At 40.7% G+C, this 14,611-nt stretch overlaps 1 protein-coding gene across 8 annotated transcripts in view; it reads right to left on the bottom strand.

Annotated features, from left to right (window-relative positions):
* MGAT4A (alpha-1,3-mannosyl-glycoprotein 4-beta-N-acetylglucosaminyltransferase A) overlaps positions 1-14,611 on the bottom strand; it is a 116,954-nt gene that overhangs the window by 63,235 nt on the left and 39,108 nt on the right. The gene's annotated exons all lie outside the window — the stretch shown is intronic.

Raw genomic sequence — 14,611 nt, 5'->3', positions numbered from 1 at the left:
CACTGAAATAACAGAACAAGACAGCTTATATACGAAGTACACTGTGTATAGAGGCCCCAGGACAGAACTGGACACCAAAATCTAAGAGATCGCAGAAAAGAAACCATGCATTTATCTTGATCAGCCACACTGAAAGGGAGCGGAGGCTGGTGAAACAATTTCCACAACCTCATTAAACCAGAACGCTTTGGTATCTCTATCAAGCTAGATAATCTAAGGCTACTACTAATTTGACATCTAAATGAAACAAATCTTGGAAAGACTACTTTTAATTCATATTGTAATCTCAGTTTTACTTAAGGATGGACTCAGTAAGAAAGAGAATTAAGGAATAGAAATCTTCCTGTTTCGTAAAGCTAGTCTTAAAAACAGTCAACTGCCTTATTCCTTGTCCCTTACATAAAGGACCACACAGTAAATATTACGTAAGAATTTTGTGGCAAATAAGGTCTTCCTGCTTAACTGTCATGTTTCCTTGTATTGAACAATGTAAACAGCTTTAGTTTCCTTAATTTGCCAGCTGTAGGAGGGAAGGAAGGAGGCAGGAGTTGTGATTAGGAAAGGGTATACGGGGAGTCTCAAGGTGCCAACCAGGTTCTAGTCATTGGCCTGGCTAGTGGTTATATAAAATTCATTACGATACATTCATGGTCTAGGTACTTTTCCATACATGTACATTCACAACAAAAGAAATGTTATACAAATACTACTCACAAACACAAAACTATTAACAATTATACTGTAAGAGGCACTCAAGGGTTATATGATAAAAAACGATATGCCTAAAAAATTAAATTGAAAAAAATCTATAAGCCTTTTCCTAGAGTCTGTAATGGAAGAAAAAAAATTAACTCAGTTATTAATGCTAAGTGGGAAAACCTAATCTCGCAAAAAAATAAAAAAGATAAACCCTACCCTAAGCTAAATAGTAAATGCAATGCCTTTCAAAATAGCAAAAGAATTTGGAACTTCACTTTTGACATGTCATTCTAAACTTCATGTAGAAGAATGTTTTTAAAAGGTCCAAAAAATCTAGAAGCAGTAACAGGGAACTTACTCTGAGATCAGAATGCCCTATATGGCTCTAGAAATGAAAACCACGTTGACTGCCAGGTGCAGACAGTGGGGACCAAGGCTGACCACACCAAGCAGACTGTGTCCAAAATCAGCTCGCGTGAACTATCCTGTGAGTTCTTCCCTCTTTACCTCTTACCACCTACAAGGTGCCAAGATAGTGGCTTCTAGACACCTGCCACTAACAAAGGATTAGAACCCTTTGAAGAAATAACTTTAAGATAAACTTGGCGCACACTTGGGTCAAGTAAGAAAATGTTATTTAAAAAAGAAAAGCAGGCCAAGGGAATTCCCTGGTGGTCCAGTGGTTAAGACTCTGCACTTTTAACACAAGGGGTTTGATCCTTGGTTGGGGAACTAAGATCTCACATGCTCTGCAGCATGGCCAAATAAATAAAGAAAGAATATACTTCAACTTAAAAAACAAGACAGGATATGTCAAAAGGACACAGGAAGCTCCCTGAGGGGCTCTCACTGGCCAAATTCAGGGCAATTTAAGTATCAGAACAAAGGAGATCAGTCCTGGGTGTTCTTTGGAAGGAATGATGCTAAAGCTGAAACTCCAGTACTCTGGCCACCTGATGTGAAGAGTTGACTCATTGGAAAAGACTCTGATGCTGGGAGGGATTGGGGGCAGGAGGAGAAGGGGACGACAGAGGATGAGATGGCTGGATGGCATCACTGACTCGATGGACCTGAGTTTGAGTGAACTCCGGGAGTTGGTGATGGACGGGGAGGCCTGGCATGCTGCAATTCATGGGGTCGCAGAGTCGGACACAACTGAGTGACTGAACTGAACTGAATTGACTTTTAACTTACTAAATAAAGTATGAATCTGTGAGTCCATTTTAATAAATAACAATCAACAGATGACAGAAAAGTGTTTCTTACAATGGAATGCCAGCTTCTAAATTATGAAAAACGGATGAATGTTAGAAAATCACCCCTTTGCAACTGTCCAAGCAATAACAGATTTGAGTGAGAATCAAACATGGATGCAAGACAAAGACAGACAAACACGGTAAGATACAACTAAATACAAACGACAGTCCTGGATGGGATCTGGAACAGAGAAAAAATAAATAAATGCTATACAGAACACTCTTGGGACAAACTAATAGGAGAGAGACTACCGGGACTTCCCAGCAGTCCAGTGACTAAGACTTCACCTTCCAATGCAGGGGATGCAGGCTCCATCCCATGTCAGGGAACTCAGATACCACATGCACCATGGTGTGGCGCAAAGATTTTTTTTAAAAAAGAAGACTACAGAGTATGTAACATGGTGCATAAATTTTTAAAGCTTGACACCTGACTGTAGCAAAGTGAGAGAATTCCCTGTTCTTAGGATATCCAATTATTCAGGAGTAAAAAGGCATGATTTCTGTAATGTACTTTCACCTGGTTCTGAAAAGAAACGAGTTTCTACAGATGGATAAAACAATAAGAGGCAACATGTTCACAATACGTAAAACGCACAGAAAAGTTATAACTCCATCTTAGTTGAAACTTTTTAAAAAATAAGACGTTTTTTAAAAGTAAGCAGGAGGACGGGATGGCATACAGGTTTGGCCTTTCAGCAGCTCTTCTGTGGTAGGAGGGATGTGGACCTGAGGCCACTCTCTGCCCTACATGCAAGTCTTGGTACTTTTGGAAACTACCTTCCCAGAGGCCAGCCTCACCAAGCAGGGAGACCAGCCAGTACCAGCAGAGGAAAGACCCTCACTCCAAATTCCAATCTGCCTCCCCCACTTTGAGGTGAAGTGGCCATGCTTTTGAAAAGATGTTTTGGGTTGAGAGTCACACACATCTTCTTTCAGATTCAGACACTACGGCTACTCTTATCCACAACATATAGATAGCTATCAAAGTGTTCAAAATGGGTCATCTCCCTTCTCGTTGCCATCTGTTCTTTGCTTCTAACTCCACCCTTTCATAATAAAAGTGTTCTCTCTTGGGAGTTTGGGATTAGCCAGTACAAACTATTATAGAGAACGGATAAACAATAAGGTCCTACTGTAGGGCAGAGGGACTTCTATTCAATATCCTGTGATAAACCATAATGAAAAAGAATACTAAACAGGCAAGTATATATATATATATATAACTAAATCAGTTTGTTGTATACCTGAAACCAACATAATACTGTAAATCAACTACACTCTAATAAAATAAACTTTAAAAAGTGTGCTCTCCATGACATCAGAGCAAGTCTACACTACGTAAGTCAAGACTTTGTGCAGTAAAGCTCTCAGCTAGTCCTGCTTGGAATTCCAAGGGACACCACTGACTCTTGTAATCAGGGAACAGTTACACATGGTTTTCCTACAACCATCCCTCCCAGCGTATCCTCCACTGTCCACCTGAACACAGGATTACTAGTGACTTCCAGAATTTTCTCCATGCGTATTTTCCATAGTACCACCTTATTCTCTTGGGGAGAGTGGCTTACCAGCTCTCAGAAAAAGTTCAAACTCTATCATAATAGAGAAAAAACTCCATCAAATTAGTGATATGTGTTTGACGATGTCCTGTTTTCAATATTACTGACAAAATGTTTATTTCTGTATTTCTTTGAATCATGTCGATCTGTTTCTATGGGAGAAACTGGCAGGAAGCCATGAGGGAACTTTTACACAACCTTACTGAAAGTCCCTGGTTTGGGTCACTGGCTTGTTTTCATTGAAGACTGAATCTAGCTTCTTTTTTCTTAATTGTAGAAAAGCACATACCCACATTAGACATTAAAAGTATAAATCACATTCCATGAACTTAAGAATCTGAAATATACAAAATTTCTAAAGAAATCACTTTCATTTCTTCAAATCAGTAATCAAGTCAGTTCTCCAATGAAAAGAGTACCTTTAGGTTTTCAAAGAATTACTAGCTGAACCATATGAAACTGCTGGTGTTTGAACATTTTTGACCAAAAAAAAATGGTAATTTCATAGGGTTCAACAATAATAGCTTCAGACTCAACAATTTAAAAATCTATAAATAGTACAGGTGAAAAGTTAACACAAAGAAGCACTCACTAATAACTAATACCCAATATGTAGTACATAAAAGTCAAACAGAAAACATTTTTTTCATCGTTATCAGCAAGATGGTGGGTGGTACTACTTAATTCTATGAGCTAACATTTAAAAACTGGCTTTTTATGTTGAAATTAAAATTATCAAAAATTAAACATACTTTTAAATGTTTTAATTTTAGTATTTATTAAATAATAAAATTCTGGCACTGGAAAGAAGGTTGACAAACCATCTGATCCATCCCTCTGTTCTTTGGTACTACACTGAACTATTTCATACAGAAAACATTTTTCTTAAATATATAAAAACTCCCTGTAACAGACTCTAAAATTTAACAAGCTGCACACTTCAGGAAGTCACTGCTTTTGACAACATTTTATTCCACATTCATCATTCTTATACAACCATTTTTAAACAGAAAGGAGAAGGCCTATATGAAATTATGGATACTTTCCCATGAACAGATCTCTTAGAGAAAAAAATGAAATAACTGGATTCAGAAGATAGTTGAGGGGACTAAAGCCTAGAAAAGTCAAAGGCAGGAGGCCGAATGAAACAGGCTAGAAGAACAGAATCTGAAGATGTTTTAAGGAGAACGGATAGCTAAAAATCACAAACAAGGTGTGGTATCTCACTGCTTCTCTAACCTTTCTGTGCATCAGAACCACCAGAAAGAGCCTGTCAAACATAAGATTCAGGCCCCACCCTCCACAGATTCTGATTCAGTAGGTCTGACATGTGTATGCTCAGGTGTGTCTGGCTCTTTGTGATGCTATGAACTGCAGCCCGCCAGGCTCCTTGGCCCATGAGATTCTCCAGGCAAGAATACTGGAGTGGGTTGCCATTTCCTTCTCCAGTCTGACACGGGGCCTGAGAATTTCTAACAAGCTCCAAGCTGATGCTGAGCCACTGGGTGAGTAGCACTGAGGGACCCAATACTGTCCTCAACGTAGGTCTAGACTCCAGCAGCCTGCAAATTAATGCTGTTCTGCCCCCTACTCCCTTCTCTCCTCATGTAAGAAGCAAAAAGAAAACTCGGGGCACTCACTGTTACATAATTCCTTGGGTCCCAAGATCTCTTCTCTCATCTCTCAAGAGATGCGATGTTAAGAGCTCTGAGAAGAGGGGTTCATCCAAAATTTTAGGTCCATAATCCTCAATTCAGGGACTTCCCTGGTGATCCAGTGGTTAAGCATTCGCCTTGCAATGCAGGGGACGCAGGTTTGATCCCTGCTCAGGGAACTAAGATGCCCCATGACAGGGAGCAACTAACCCCATGCACTGCAGCTAGAGAGCCTGAGCACCACAGCTTAAGGAGCCCACGGGCCGCACCGAGGACCCCATGCACCACAGCTAGAGAGCCTGAGCACCACAGCTTAAGGAGCCCACGGGCCGCACCGAGGACCCCATGCATTGCAACCAAGACTGACGCAGCTAAATAAATACACCGTTCTAAAAAAAATTCTGAAGTTACACTTGGGGACAGAAAGGATTTTGAAACATTCAGCCAACACCTATTTCCAAGGTCTCTTTTAAGAGTTACAGGAATGAACAAGATCACTGCCTACTTCTGGAGTCTTTCAGTCAGAACCCATGATATAAACATGAACTGTGAAGAGAACTTGTACCCTTCTAAACTCAAAAGGGAAAATGGGGCTCACAGATATATAGAATCATATATTTTATTTATATTAAAACAAAGAATATAATTCAATTTGTTCCCTTACATGATGTTTTCACTATGCTTACACAACAGGACCCTAAGTAGTGAATAACAGATATGCTACGGCTGAAGAGTCTTCTGGAACATGATCACTATTTGTCAGCTGTCCCCTAAAGTAATATAATTATTAATGATGTCATTCAAAACAAAACAAACTTCCAAGTAGAGGTTTAACAGGTAAAAATCTATCCACTGACCTTGTAAAGCACAAAACTTTAAGATATACAATGATGTTGCATATACCTATAACCCACACTTTCTTAGAAATATTATCTTCATCTAAATAGTTGCAATCACTTCCCTTGATTTCCCTTGAAGACAGGGTAGTCTCTTTTTAGGAATTTTACTATCAAGTCCCAAAGTCCATTATCATTTTGAAATGAGAAGAAAATTAATACTTTGCAAAACCTAGGATAAAGGTACTTAACCATAACAACAGTTCTTTACTTCTAAAAAATATAAATGATTTTGTGCAACATGATTTTGTCAAATTCAATAAGCCCTAAGGAACTCAGGGTAAAAATCACCAGATGATTATAACTATTTTCCTTAAGAACTTAAACTTATTGGCAGACATTTTCCATAAAGGTGTCACTTTGCTCCCAAAAGGAAAAAAAAAATGTATTCTAAAATATAGGGGTTTCCCTGATAGCTCAGTTGGTAAAAAATCCACCTGCAATGTAGGAGACCCTGATTTGATTCCTGGGTCAGGAAGATCCTCTGGGGAAGGGACAGGCTACCCACAACAGTATTCTGGCCTGGAGAATTCACAGAGTCAGACACGACTTAGTGAAATATATAACGGTATATATTTTTCTACGAAGAATCTTTCACGACAGAGCATTTTATTCATTAGAATCATCTTTACTTAAAGAGAATAATACTGGTAATTAATCAATTCTACCCAGTGGACTGGCTCTACTAATGAACGTGCTAGCTGGACATGACTACTCCTTTTATGACCAACTTCATGATTCTTTCTTCCATCTCCTCACTTTCCTCTTTTCCTCATTTTCCACCTTTTCCCCTTCCTATTCTTCTGTAAAACTCTTTTCAAGTTCTTCTTCTCCGTGTCTTTTCGGACTTTCCATTTTCAACCACAAGCTTCACACCTCTCACTTCTTCTTTCACATATTTATGCTGCCCCATCCACTCCACGAGATCCTTCTCTGTTGTCTGTTTCAAATGACCAAGCACTTTATTCTCCAACTGACGTAAACAGGCCACTTGCCTGGAGACCCTAACTTTGTAGTCTTTTGTAATCTTTAATGAATACAAATGAAAATTTAGGATTTTTCCTTCTTGTACTCATCATGGCAAAGAGAAGAAAACTGCCAGAGGAAAATGTTTCATAATGATTAAGATAAATCAGAACATGAATGTGGAACTCTAAACTTGACACTGTTGGTCAATTCAATCATAAAAGTGAAATCTCATACTACAAGTCTTCAGATGACAATATCCTAAATGACTTTTCTCAGGTTCAAGATCAGGATTTCCAATTACAGACCAAAACAGAGTAGACACATCTCTCCCCACCCTTCACACCAAGCGCAATGAAGCCTGCACATCATACGTGAAGCGCGCAGAAAACTCTACACAGCGGAGAGAGGGCAGTCAGCCAGAAGAGACCGTGGCACCCAGGGCACGTGGCCGCGAGCGCCCCGAGGCCCCTCTGCTTCTCACATTCCAGACTGGCACCAGAGAAGCCAGTGCCCTGAAACACCAGGAGGAGGGCACAAAAATGCCCCAAGAAAGTCTCACCCTGTCTAGCCGAAGTCCAAGGATGGCCTAGCAAGACAGAAAAGATGTTCTACAATGACTGTTCCATTCCAGTCAAAGACTATGAAGAAAAAAAGGTCCCATCTCTGCCCTACAGGCAAAGGCCATGAAGGGAGCCTAGACGTCCACCCCCGTCTAACTGTGACAAGGACACAGACACACAGACACACACACACAGACACACACACACAGACACACACACAGACACACACAGACACAGACACACATACAGACAGACACAGACACACACAGACAGACACAGACACAGACACAGACACACACACCCCGACACACACACACACACACACACACAGAGACACACACAGACACACACACACAGACACACACAGACACACACAGACACATACACACCACACACACACACACACACCACACACACACAGACACACACACACACACACACACACCTGAGTGAGAGACCAGGACTTTCATTACCTGCAGCAGTAATGAATACCCGTTTGAGGTGTTAGTGGGACCTCTCCCACTGCCAGCTAGAGCAGAATCAGAAGAGGCCAAGTAAGAAGACTGGACTTTTCTTCCCCCCACAGAATGGTGTCAGAAGGGGGTCAGTGAAGATGGACAAATTAAGTAAGACCCAGATTCTCTTAATACCCCAAATACCCTGGATACAACTGAAGTCACTTATGTTAATAAACAGACAAAGCTCAACTTGAATGAAAAAGGACAATCCATATATGCCAACACTAAGCATGACACAGATGTTGGAATTATCTGATAAGGATCTTTAAGCAGCCATCGTAAAAATGCTTCAACAGGCAAACAAAACAAATGGAAAAAATAGAAACCTTAAGCAGAGAAACAGAAGACATCAATTATAAAAACAAATGAAAATTTTAGAACAGAAAATACAATAGTTGAAACAAAAATCTTAATGGATGAGCTCAATAGAAGAATGGAGAGGGCCCCCCAAAATATTGGTGAATCTTGAGAAAAATAATCAATATAACCCAATCTGAACAACAAAGCGAAAACAGACTGGAAAAAAAAAAATTAACAGAGCCTCAGAAACCTTTGGAAGTAAAACAAAAGATCTAAAATCTAACATTCCTATCATCAGAGTCCCAGAAGGAAAAGAGAGAGGGCAGAGTGGGAAAAATATTAGAAGAGATGATGGTTAGAATTTCCCAAAGTTGGCAAGAGACAAACCTTCATAAAGATTCAAAAGGCTGAGAAAATCCCAAACAGCATAAAGCCAAAGAAACCCATGTCAAAAAATGCCACAAATAAACATCAATAAACTAGGCACAAAAACATCTTGAAAGCAGTCAGAGAGAAACGACACATTATCTACTAGGAAAAAAACATTTTTTTTGAATGACTGCAGATTTCTCATCAAAACCATGGCAGCCAGAAGGAAGTGGCACTGCATTTTCAAGCACAGATCTTCCTCGAACTGTAACGGAATTACATCCCAATAAAGCCAGTGTGAGCTGAAAACATGATTAGTAGAAAATGCATTTAATACACCTAACCTACCGAACATCATAGCTTAGTCTAGCCTACCTTAAGTGTGCTCAAAACACATTAGCCTACAACTGGACAAAGTCATCTAACACAAGCCTATTTTTTAACAGTGTTGAATATTTCAGGTAGTTTGTTGAATGTTGTACTAAAAGTGAAGAACAGGATGTTCTTCATGGATACAGCATGGTTGTAGGCATATTGGTTATTTACCCTTGTGATCCCGCGGCTGATCGGGAGCTGTGGCTCACTCTTTTGCCGCTGCCCAGTATCATGTGAAAGTATTACACTGCATATTCCTAGCCCAGGAAAGATGAAGATTCAAAGGATGACTTCTACTGGATGAGCATAGCATTTGCACCACCATAACATCAAAAAGAAGACTGCCAAAAGTCCCTTGGACAGCAGGTCAAACCAGTCAATCTTCACGGAAATCAACCCTGAATACTTGTTGGAAGGACTGATGATGAAGCTGAAGTTCCAGTATTTTGGTCATCTGAGGCAAACAGCCAACTCATTGGAAAAGTCCCTGATGCTGAGAAAGACTGAGGGCAGAAGGAGAAAGCAGCATTAGAGGATGAGATGGCTGGATGGCATCACCGATACACGTACATGAATTTGGGCAAACTTCAGAGATAGTGAGGGACAGGGAGACCTGGCCAGCTACAGTCCATGGGGTCGCAAAGAGTCAGACATGACTGGGCAATTGAACAACAACAACATCAAAAAATCATTAAGTAGAACCATCATAAGTTGGGGACCATCTTTACTGGGAAAAAAAAAGAATATCAACTCCAGTTTCCATATCTGGAAAAATTATCCTTAAGGAATGAAGGAGAAATCAAGATACTCTCAGACCAAGAAAAACTAGTGGAATCTGTCATCAGCAAACCTACCCTGACATGATTGCTAGAGAAAGTTCTTGAAAGAGAAAGTAAATGACAGAAGAAATCTTGGAATATCAAGATGAAAGAAGGACCAAAAAGAGCAGAAATACAGGGAAACACAATTGATGTTTCTTCTGGTTTTGAGTTTTTCTTAACTATGTTTGATGACTGAAGCAAAAACATCTGGTTTGGTTCTCAATGTGGAAGAAATTGTTAAACCAATTATAAACTGGGGAGGGAAAAGGAGTTTTAAAGGAGATAAGGTTTCTACATTTCACATAAACTGATAAAATGCCAAGGGCAGCAGACTATGATGTCACGTATGGACACTGTATACCTAAAGCAACCAGCAAAATCTCTGTACAAAAGGGACACATTCAGAAACACTATAAAAAAGTATTAATGGGAATTTTAAAAAATGCTCAAGTAGCCCATAAGAAATCAGGAAAAAGACAACAAAACAGAGAGGACAAACAGTGAACAAAATAAAATGGCGGACTTTAAGCCTAGCCTCACTAGTCACATAGAATGTAGATATTCTACATGCACCAGTTAAAAGAGGGATTGGGATAGTGAATTAAAATACACGATCCTGCTATACGCTGTCTATAAAGCTGACATCCATAGCATGGAATCCTACTCAACAAGAAAAAGGAACGAGCTAGTGAAATAGCCAACAGCTTGGACGGACCTTAATTATGCTGAGTGAAAAATGTCACTTTCAACAGGTTACATACGGTATGATCCCATTTACATAACATCTCCAAAATGACAAAATAACAGTGATAGATGACAGATTACTTGCTGCCAAGAGTCAGTGATGGTGGGGGATGGAGGAGCAGGTGAGACTACAAAGGCGGCACGAAGGGGGAGCTTTGTGATAATAAAACTGTTGGCAGTAGTGGTTGTAAGACTCTGCACACGTGACAGCGTGACACAGAATCATACACATCAATGCCAACTGCCTGATTTTGAATCTGTACATTATTCTATAGAATTGTCACAAGAAGTGACATTTCAGGTGGCATTTGAGGAAAATGGGTCAAAGTTACCCTGCATCTCTCTGAACTGTCTTTACAGCTGCCTGTATTTCTATAATTCTTTTAAATCGCTTTTAAAAAGCAAAACAAAAAAGAATCAATGAATAATCATTTCTGAAGACTAAAAGGAAGCACAGCATTTTCATCATGTTAGTCATTCATCTGGGAGGACTTCATCACAATGAACCATAAGAACCCAGAACATCCTGTTTTGCTAAAAGGATGGGTAACAGTATTATTTTGTCTATGATGTGACTGTACAATGGGATTTACTGAATAGATTCACAAGCAGATAAATGATAAAGGCTTGTGGGCATACTAGAGTGATCAGAAAGAGAGATTTTGAAATGAAAAAAACTTCATTGGACTAATCATTCTAAATTTAATAATGAAAAAGTTTTACAATCAAGATGCAAAGAAGATGGCCATACTCTCTTCAACGAAATACTGAGCTACAAATGTTTCCAAAATTTTTGTGTTTTGATAATAGAGGTCCAGAAGAACTAGAAGCAATTAATGATGAACTAGAGCCCATTAGATATGTATCTGAAATCTGGAATTAGAATTTACTAGCAGGATGTGTACCAGGGTCACATCCTGTATTCAAAGGATATCGTCCATTTCAGTTTATACACCTAGCAAAGTAGAAACAGGAGAATAAAAATTTGGCTTTGCCATGTTTAATTTCTTGTTAAAATTTACAACAGAGTTGTTTTTCACTGTCCTTTTATTCTTATTTATGTATTATTTATAAAATAACTTCCAATAAAAGTAAAGATGTCCACAGGACCCAGATGGTAAACACCGATGTCTATCTTTCCTGGTAGAATGAGGACTTTTAAACTGAGTTTAAGGAAATGACCACTTCCCTCCATTCACAGTTCAACCACGTTATCTAGAGCAAACCTCAATGGATGGGGCGGGGGTGCGTCTAGTCTTCAGAATCACACTGGATAACACAGAAAGGACCAGTGAGTTCACCAAGTTTCCCATGACCCCACCCACTCTAATAGTTCCTACAAGGTCAGCCACACGGTGAAGCCAGTGTGACATCTCCTACATCTGGGGAGGTAAAGGGGATGAAGGGGATGGTCGTGCTCTTAGAAACAGCAGGGGCAGCAGCTCCTAAGAAAAATAGCCACATCTTGAAGTTCTCACTTATAGGCTGACAATACCTCTCGTAAATTCCTTGGGCGCCACTCATCCACGCTTCAGAATGCTGAAGCTCTTCGTAGGCTCTGAAATTTCATCACCTTTGCTTACCTTAGTGTAAGGTAAGTACCTATCCTCGTCTTCACCCAGATGCCATTGTAAGCCCTCATGTTATTCCCCACGTGGATCAGAACACAACTGCTCCCCATGCCTTCTTGCATCCCTGGACTATCACATAGCATATTTTCTAAACTAAAAACCCTTAAATGACTCTCTGCTTAACTCTCCAACAGTCCCTCTTACTCTTGCCCAAAATTATGTACTGTGTCAACGTTCTCATACTGCCTGGAGTTCTCCAAACACACTAAGAGTTTTATCTCTTATAGCTCAGGTTTAACAGACCCTCTCTACTCTATCTTCATTTGATAAAATTCCATTCATCCTTCAAAATACCCTCTGTTATCTTCTCCTTGAAGCTCTCGCCAACTCTTCAGCAATCCCATGGGCTGTAGCCCACCAGGCTTCTCTGTCCATAAGATTCTCCAGGCAAGAATACTGGACTGGGTTGCCATTTCTTCTCTAGGGAATCTTCCCAACCCAGGGAACGTATTTAGCAGAATGCTAGTGAACTAAGGCAAATCCTCTAAAATTTAAAAAAAAAGTTCATAAGAAACTAATCAATGATATGCACAAAATCTTATCACAGTATTAAGATTGAGCCAGATGGATATTAGCGATGGCGCACAGAGCGTGGCCGAGAGGAGCTACCACACGTCCGAGGTCAGGGGCAGAAGCGGGGAGGACCCCATGACCGAGGGGTGGCGGCCAAGGGGAGTTACCCCACGTCTGAGATAAGGGGTGGCGGCTGAGAGGAGCCACCCCGCGCCCGAGGCCAGGGGTGGCGGCCAGGAGGAGCAACCCCACGTCCAAGGAGCCGTGGCAGCACGGGCACAGGAGGGCCTAGAGGAGCTACTCCACATTCAAGGTCAGGAGGGGGCGGCGGTGAGGGGATACCCCTCGTCCAAGGTAAGGAGCAGCGGTTGCAGTTTGCTGGAGCAGCTGTGAAGAGATACCCCACGTCCAAGGTAAGAGAAACCCAAGTAGATGGTAGGTGTTGCAAGAGGGCATCAGAGGGCAGACATGCTGAAACCATACTCACAGAAAACTAGTCAATCTAACCACACTAGGACCACAGCCTCGTCTAACCAAGCCATGCCCGCGGGGCAACCCAAGATGGGCGGGTCATGGTGGAGAGGTCTGACAGAATGTGGTCCACTGGAAAAGGGAATGGCAAACCAGTTCAGTATTCTTGCCTTGAGAACCCCATGAACAGTATGAAAAGACAAAATGATAGGATACTGAAAGAGGAACTCGCCAGGTCAGTAGGTGCCCAATATGCTACTGGAGATCAGTGGAGAAATAACTCCAGAAAGAATGAAGGGATGGAGCCAAAGCAAAAACAATACCCAGTTGTGGATGTGACTGGTGACAGAAGCAAGGTCTGATGCTATAAAGAGCAATATTGCATAAGAACCTGGACTGTCAGGTCCATGAATCAAGGTAAATTAGAAGTGGTCAAACAGGAGATGGCAAGAGTGAACATCGACATTCTAGGAATCAGCAAACTAAAATGGACTGGAATGGGTGAATTTAACTCAGATCATTATACCTACTACTGCGGGCAGGAATCCCTCAGAAGAAATGGAGTGGCCATGATGGTCAACAAAAGGGTCCAAAATGCAGTACTTGGATGCAATCTCAAAAACGACAGAATGATTTCTGTTCGTTTCCAAGGAAAACCATTCAATATCACAGTAATCCAAGTCTATGCCCCAACCAGTAATGCTGAAGAAGCTGAAGTTGAATGGTTCTATGAAGACCTATGAGACCTTTTAGAACTAACATCCTAAAAAGATACCCGTTTCATTATAGGGGACTGGAATGCAAAAGTAGGAAGTCAAGAAACACCTGAAGTAACAGGCAAATTTGGCCTTGGAATACAGAATGAAGCAGGGCAAAGACTAATAGAGTTTTGCCAAGAAAATGCACTGGTCATAGCAAACACCCTCTTCCAACAACACAAGAGAAGACTCTACACATGGACATCACCAGATGGTCAACACCGAATTCAGACTGATTATATTCTTTGCAGCCAAAGATGGAGAAGCTCTATACAGTCAGCAAAAACAAGACCAGGAGCTGACTGTGGCTCAGATCACGACTCCTTATTGCCAAATTCAGACTGAAATTGAAGAAAGTAGGGAAAACCACTAGACCATTCAAGTATGACCTAAATCAAATCCCTTATGATTATACAGTGCAAGTGAGAAATAGATTTAAGGGCCTAGATCTGATAGATAGAGTGCCTGATAAACTATGGAATGAGGTTTGTGACACTGTACAGGAGACAGGGAT

Source organism: Ovis canadensis, chromosome 3, assembly GCF_042477335.2.
Source record: "Ovis canadensis isolate MfBH-ARS-UI-01 breed Bighorn chromosome 3, ARS-UI_OviCan_v2, whole genome shotgun sequence".
In the NCBI taxonomy this organism is placed as follows: domain Eukaryota; kingdom Metazoa; phylum Chordata; class Mammalia; order Artiodactyla; family Bovidae; genus Ovis; species Ovis canadensis.
Note: the sequence above shows the minus strand (reverse complement) of the source record. Positions and strands in the feature narration are given on the sequence as shown.